Source organism: Heloderma suspectum, chromosome 4 (assembly GCF_057233095.1).
Source record: "Heloderma suspectum isolate Gila_16-S chromosome 4, 16-S_ref, whole genome shotgun sequence".
NCBI classification, from domain to species: domain Eukaryota; kingdom Metazoa; phylum Chordata; class Lepidosauria; order Squamata; family Helodermatidae; genus Heloderma; species Heloderma suspectum.
Window position 1 is genome coordinate 247,189,299 of NC_139461.1, and position 6,747 is coordinate 247,196,045.

Below are 6,747 nucleotides of genomic sequence, written 5' to 3' on the forward strand. Positions count from 1 at the left end.
AGGCCATTTTCTTTACACATTATAAGAACTGTTTTTTTCCTCCTCCCCATCCCTTTTCCCTTGTATGTCATGTCTTTTATATTGTAAGCCTGAGCTCTTTCCTACTACTGATATTTGTAAGCTGTTTTTGGCTAAAGATCAGGATAAACATGGTTTTAAAGAATAAATAAATAAAACAGATACAATCCAACAGGTCTGACTGAAGTGTGTTTATGCTGATTTTTTTTTTTTGGTAAAATACATTGGCTGGGTGCCCTTATTTTAAATAAATGAACATAGTTTGTGTCATTTGTGACTTGAATTCATAGAATAGTACTAGGGTTGGAAGGGGCCTACAAGGCCATCGAGTCCAATCCCCAGCTTCGAGTCCATTCAACTTCCTCCTTCCACCACCAGTGGAATGGATACCACTAGCGGAAACAGAACTTCCCTGTCCTCTCTTCCCCCTAGCGCAGGTCCATATTTTACCCACGCATCTGATTTCCCTTCCCTGCCCCATCTCTCTCCACATCATCCATGCAAGGTCTCGTCCGTCAGTCACCAGGCAGGCAAATTTCAAGAGGCTCACTTGATTCTTGGACTGGGATGGACCTCTTTCTCATCACTGAGAGAGTGCTCTCTTCTACTCGATGCTGCAAAATCTCCTCGTGCAGGTCCACATTTTACCCACACATTTGATTTTCCCTCCAGTGCCTGCACCGTGCACCACTGCAGCTAGCCAGTCATGTTGCTCTTTGTCTCTTGGGCTTCTCCTGCACCACAGCTAATTACCTGGTTGCGCCTGTGTTCTCCTCTCCCCCCAAACCTTACAGCTGAGAAGTGGCAGGTCTCCTGACTCCCCACCCCCAAAGTCTCTTTTGGTAGCCCAAATCACAGCAGCTGGCCCACTGCTAAAGCTGACATCAAGGCAGTGCTAGGAAGCTCCTGCTGAGAGTGAGCAGGTATAGCAAAAGAGAGGAGAGAGAGAATAAGTGAATGAGAGAAAGAGACAGAGAGCGAGGGAGCGAGTGGTGGAGAGCCATAACTGAAGTGACTGGGAGCCGCCAGTAGCCCCTGGCCTTCCAGTGAAGAACATTGCTCTATGGCAGGGGTCCCTAATGTGGCACCCACAAAGCTCTTCACTCCTTGCCCCCTTTCTCTCCCCCAACTCATTTCCTCATTATTTCTGACCCTTCCCCACCCCTATACTTTTTTGTCTCCCTTTCTAGTTTCTTGTCTTGCTCTTTCTTTCCCCTCTACCCCTTTGCCTTGCTATTTCCCGCTCCCTCCCAGCCTCTAGCCTCGCTATTTCCCCCTCCCCACCTCTTTAGTTCACTTTTGACTAGCCAGGCCCTCACAGCAGCCATTATGTGCCTAGCCACATCCTCCATGGAAGCCATTTTGTGGTGGTGTCCACAGCAGTTTCTCAAATTCCCAAATGTGCCTATGGATCCAAAAAGGTTGGGGACCCCCACTCTAGGGTCTCAGGCAGAGGTCTTCACCATCACCTCCACCTGATCCTTTTTGTAACGAGATGTCAGGGATGGCACCTCATGTGCTCAGCCTCTGAGCTACGGGCTTTCCCAATAGTTAAGTTTACTTTGTTATTATTACATAACATGTTTACCTGGATTGTCTTCAATCAGCAGTGTCCTCTGAAGAACATATTGGGAAAGACCTCCTCCTTCGGTGTTTCACAACTCAGAAGACATTAAATACCAGATGCATATCAGTTTCCAGAGATCAAGAATCCAAGGTTGACTACAATAGGGCCTTCTGTGCTTTATAGTAAGTAGAACCCATCCACCTGGAAGCACTCTGTGTAGCAAAATATTTGGAGGGAACAACAGACAAGTGGAAACATCATCTTAAAAACAAGTGCATCCCAAGTTGTCAGTTGTCCTGTGGCTGCTGAGGCAAGGAGAAAGACAATCTGGCCCCAATCACTAGCCCTAATCAGGGGGCTTCTGGGAGGTTGCTGGGTTCTCCCTCCCAGCAACCTCCAGCAAGGGGAAGTTCAGCTTGGCTTAGCCTTGGCCAGAAGATCCAAAGCAGCTGGAAACTTGCTTCAACTTCCCTTCCAGAATGCAATTAGAGCTTGGCTATAGAGCACAGCTGGCTATGGAGCACAGCTGGCTACAGTGCACAGAGGGGGAACCTCCAGCCTGCAGATGAATTTGCCTTGCCAGGGCTGCCCACCCACCCTGCAAAGGCTTCCCTTGAGGCCCCTCCCTGAAGCCCCACCCCCTCAGAGAAGGGAGAGGGCATGGGACATTGCTTCCAACCAAGCCGCCCGCTTGAGGAGTGATCCTTGAGCCTGTGGTTTGGTCTGCTTTGCTTTCCCAACTGGGGCTGATGATGGGCCTATTTGCCACTGCCCCATCCCTTTCTGCTCTCTTTGTGGTTACTGGGGGGCTGTGGGGCCCTGGACTTTGGCCCTGAGTTCCAGCCATAGCATCACCACTGTAATTGGGAGGGGTGAATGCAAGCAGTGAGCCTTGATGTGAGAACAGGGAACAAGGGTGTTTCATTATGGCATAAGCTTTTGTGGACTAGATCGGAATGCACCATCCAGGACTGGTTCAAGACATTTTGCTGCCTGAGGCAAAGAGCAAGATGGTGCCCCCTCCCTGGCCCCATCTACACCGGGCTTTTATTCCAGGGCGGGTGCGAGTCAAGGTCCCTCGTGATAGATGACATAGTCACAACTTTGCAGCCATCCGTGGTTTTCGCCCGGAAAAAGTGGGGTTCCGAGGAGTTGTTTTACTGTGATTTGGGGGGTTTGCTGCGGGTTCCCCCATGGTTGCAGGCTGTCTGTTCCTTCCCCGAACTGACTTTGCATTTTACAGTGGGTGTGTTGTAGGCATGTGTAGTGCCTGCGTCACTCTGTGATGTCCCTTTACTCCCCCATCCCTTTGCAGTTGCACAGTTACAGAAGCACAGACGGGCGTTTTCATCTATTAAATCACACTTTCGCACAGTTTTGCAACTTTGTATCTTCGTGACAGTTGTGGACTCAGTACCCAAGGGCTGGGTGTGTGTGTGTGTCTTGGGGAAGGACCAAAATCACTCCGGCCACCATTTCAGAGCGATGGCTGGGCACATAGCACTCACGCTTGTGAGTGTGAACCATCGCGAGAGTCTTGGGCTGGGGAACTGACAAACTGATGGTGCGGAAGTGAAGGAGCATAAAGCACTCACTTTTTACCTAAAAAGGGATGGAAAAACACAGCAGAGCCCCTCAAATACAAAACAGCCACTGAAGTGTTGCACCTCCACACTCATAGGACTGCACAGCTACGCATTTCAGTAAAATGGCCCCCCAAAAGGGCATGGCGAGTCTGCAAGGGAAGTGTGCAGTACATTGCGAGTGTATCACAGGGCACGCTGACTCAAAGCCAAATCACTGCGCAGTTGCGATGGGCTGGGGGGTCAAAGCGGTGCCATATAGATGCGGCCCCTGTTGCATGTCCTGAAGCTGCCTGAATGGGCAGTTTGTTTGTTTGTTTGTTTGTTTATTGTATAGCCCTCACTTCTATCTGAAATGGCGCTCAAGGTGGTTAACAATAATAAAATATAGATTAAAACAAAATCTCAAAATTGTAACGTTAAAAAGAAATATATAAAAATAACAAAGAAAATACAACAATAAAAGAAATACAGAGCACCCAATCAATTAAAACCCACTTCAGCCAGAGGTGAAGTCTATTTCAGCTTTGGTGATGGGATAGCATCCTCTGCTGTACCTGAGGACAAAAGGCTAGCTCAGGGACCACAGAGCACTCCACATGGCATACCCGGCCCTGTTCTCTAACCCCATAGAACCACTCACTGCCCTACAGCACTCACTGCCTGAGGCGGCTCTCTCACTCTGCCAAATGGTGCATCTGATGGTGCATCTGAAGTGGGCCCTAGTCCATGAAAGCTTCTGCCACACTAAGCGCTTACTATTTGAATTAGCTCTGGGGAGGTTCACTTGTTCTGTGTGCTGCACGGTGCACCTGAACTCTCTTGTGCCAGTACAGGGCTAATACAACCATACAAATTATGCCTCCGCAGCTCATGAAGGGGAGAGTAATGTGCTATCTTTCCCTTTATCTGCTGCTTTATTTGTTTTCAGAGTACCAGCCATTTGCCTTTATTGTGTTATGTTCCTGCAGTTTCTACACTGTGTCCAGAAAGGTGCTTTGTGTGGACAACTTTGAAAAAAGAAAAGAAAAGCTTCCTGCTCTTTTAAAAGCAGTAGGATTGTTTCATAGTAGGTCAGGTGTCCGTGATCTTATTCTCTGATAGCCGTCCATATTGAAAGTCTGAGCTATGTCAGTGACTGTCTGCCTGAATTTCCCCACATTCCTACATGCCTGTCTTGACACTAATTTTCATAGAATACATCTCCTGATCTATAGATCTGGGGAGCAGCGGGCTGTTAGGAGCAAATAACCAGAGTATAATTTTGTGCCAGGCCTAAGTCATGTGCTTTCCCTACACCTCATAAGCTAGCCTGCTGCCTTCAGGTGCGGCAGAAGGATGCTGTCCCATCATTGGCATTGAAGAAAGATGTTCTGTCTTGAAGAAAGGGTTTTGTACCTGGAATTGGAGGGGGTACCATTTTGTTCTTTGCCTCAGGCAGCAAATGTCTTGCGCCAGCCCTGATTCCCAGCCATCATAGCTTTCCGCTAGCATCAAGTACAAGCAGCCAAATCCCTGGGACAACACGGAAGTGGAAAATCTTAGGATCATTGCACACATAACATTCTTCTTTAATGGAAATAACCTATGCTCATACATAATGTCTGAAAATTGCACAAATAACTATTTAGGATCAAGGTTGTGTTTAGAAGCCGGAGTGTGCAGCTGTGTATGAACAGCTGCATTCTGCAAAATAGGCACAATGTTCAGATATGAAATTAGGCACTGAGGCTACTGAATTAGATTTTAAAACCATTGACATTTGTTTATTTTTAATATGTTGACAATGCTTGATTAATAGAAAAACCCATTTTAGTTGAGGCTTAGACTAGTTTTGAGCTTGTGGGTTGGGATGCATCTATCCCTCACCTAAGATGGTTTACTGCAGTGACACCACACCATTATTTGTTTACATATTTTAAAGAAGAAGCAGAGGATGAGCAGATGTAAAGGAGGAGAGGTACCAAGGAGTCCTATTTAATAGCTGTTTACAAGATGGAATTTCCAATAGGTGCGGCTTTGCTCCAACAGCACTTATGGGTAGCAGATGGTGAGGGAGGTGAAAATAACCACACAAAGGGCTTTTCTACATGAGGCTTTTAACCTGCACCTTTACTGAGGCTTGTGCTTCTAGATTCTTTGCGGGATTAAAGTCAACTCCTTTACACGTGTTTTTTCCTCAGGTTTCCCCCCCCCTCTTCCTTTCTATGTTCCATTACATAACCACTAGGTGGCACTGGGGTATAGTGGAATTGCACAGATACTCAAGGCTTCTATCATGCCATTCAGAAAAAAATACTAGACTTTCCTCATTAGGAAAAATACCATGATAATGGGTGCAAAGCATGGCAGAGGCCCTGGAGGAGGAGGATGTCGTGTAAAGGACCCACAAACTACCATGAGTAAGGAATTACGAGTGCACAATAAAAGCCTCATGTATAAAGCCTCGTAGTCAAATTATATGGGTTAAATATGGCCACACCATTATTGTTTACAGCTTACAGAGTTTGGTGTGGCATAGGGCATTAATTGGGTAATTGTTCAGTCCAGTTGCCCTCCCAGCCTGTGTGTTGGGTCATGTAATGGAGGCAGGAGATTAGGATTAGGGTCCTGCTATGCCCTGGACCCTTTGCAAGTCCTCTTTTTCCTGCATCCTGGAGGGGGCAGCATACAGCTTTTTTTTTTGCCCTATATGTAGGAATGTCAGAGAATTCTGCCACGGATCCCAGGGATGCCGAATTCCAGTGAATTCGGCCCCCCGGAATTCCGGCGGCGGAGCGGGTCCAGCGGCAGTGGTGGCTTTGGCTGCTGCCAGGCTGCGGCCGCAAATGGTGGCCACTACGCCGGCTGCCATTTGCGTCCACAGACCTGCCGCAGCCGGATGTCCAGCTGTGGATGCACCTGGCCGGCGGCTCTGCGGAGTCGCCACGGAGCGGAGCTGGCCGGGGAGGATTCCAAGGGGGGGGGACGGAGCACCTCCCCCCCACCGTGGATGCCACTTATGAAACAGGTAAGTGGTTTCGTACATCCCTACCTATATGACAAGATGCATCTATCAAAATTCCTTCGTCTGTCCAGGGACATGTATGATTAACAATTTAACAATGTCTCCTATGTTGCAGGTTGTAGTTAAAGATGGGTCCTGGGTCCAAAAACATTGAAGACTACTGAACTAGATGATGCTGGAATATATTTGAATAGCACTATCTCATAGAACAATATCAGGTATATAGATGCAGACAGTTTAAGCTTTTATTTGTAAAGAACATTTTGGGGAAGTGGACAAACCTGTGTGGAGCCAACCATCTCTTCCTGGACCAGTTATATAAGTGACAGGGAAGGATGTAAATGTCTCTGTTGACAGCTCTTGCACAATGTATTTTGTCACATATTTCCTTTCTTCTTGACCTCAGCTTTGAGCTTTGTTTGTTTAGTTACAGCAATTGCCTCAGCCAGGATATGAAGAGTTCCAGTAAGAGAAAAATGCAGGGCGGGGAGAGCAAGGAAGCATAATTTATATAGAGGAGGGGACAGGAGAAGGTGCCATCTGGTACCTGTGCTAGGCAGAAGTACAACGCC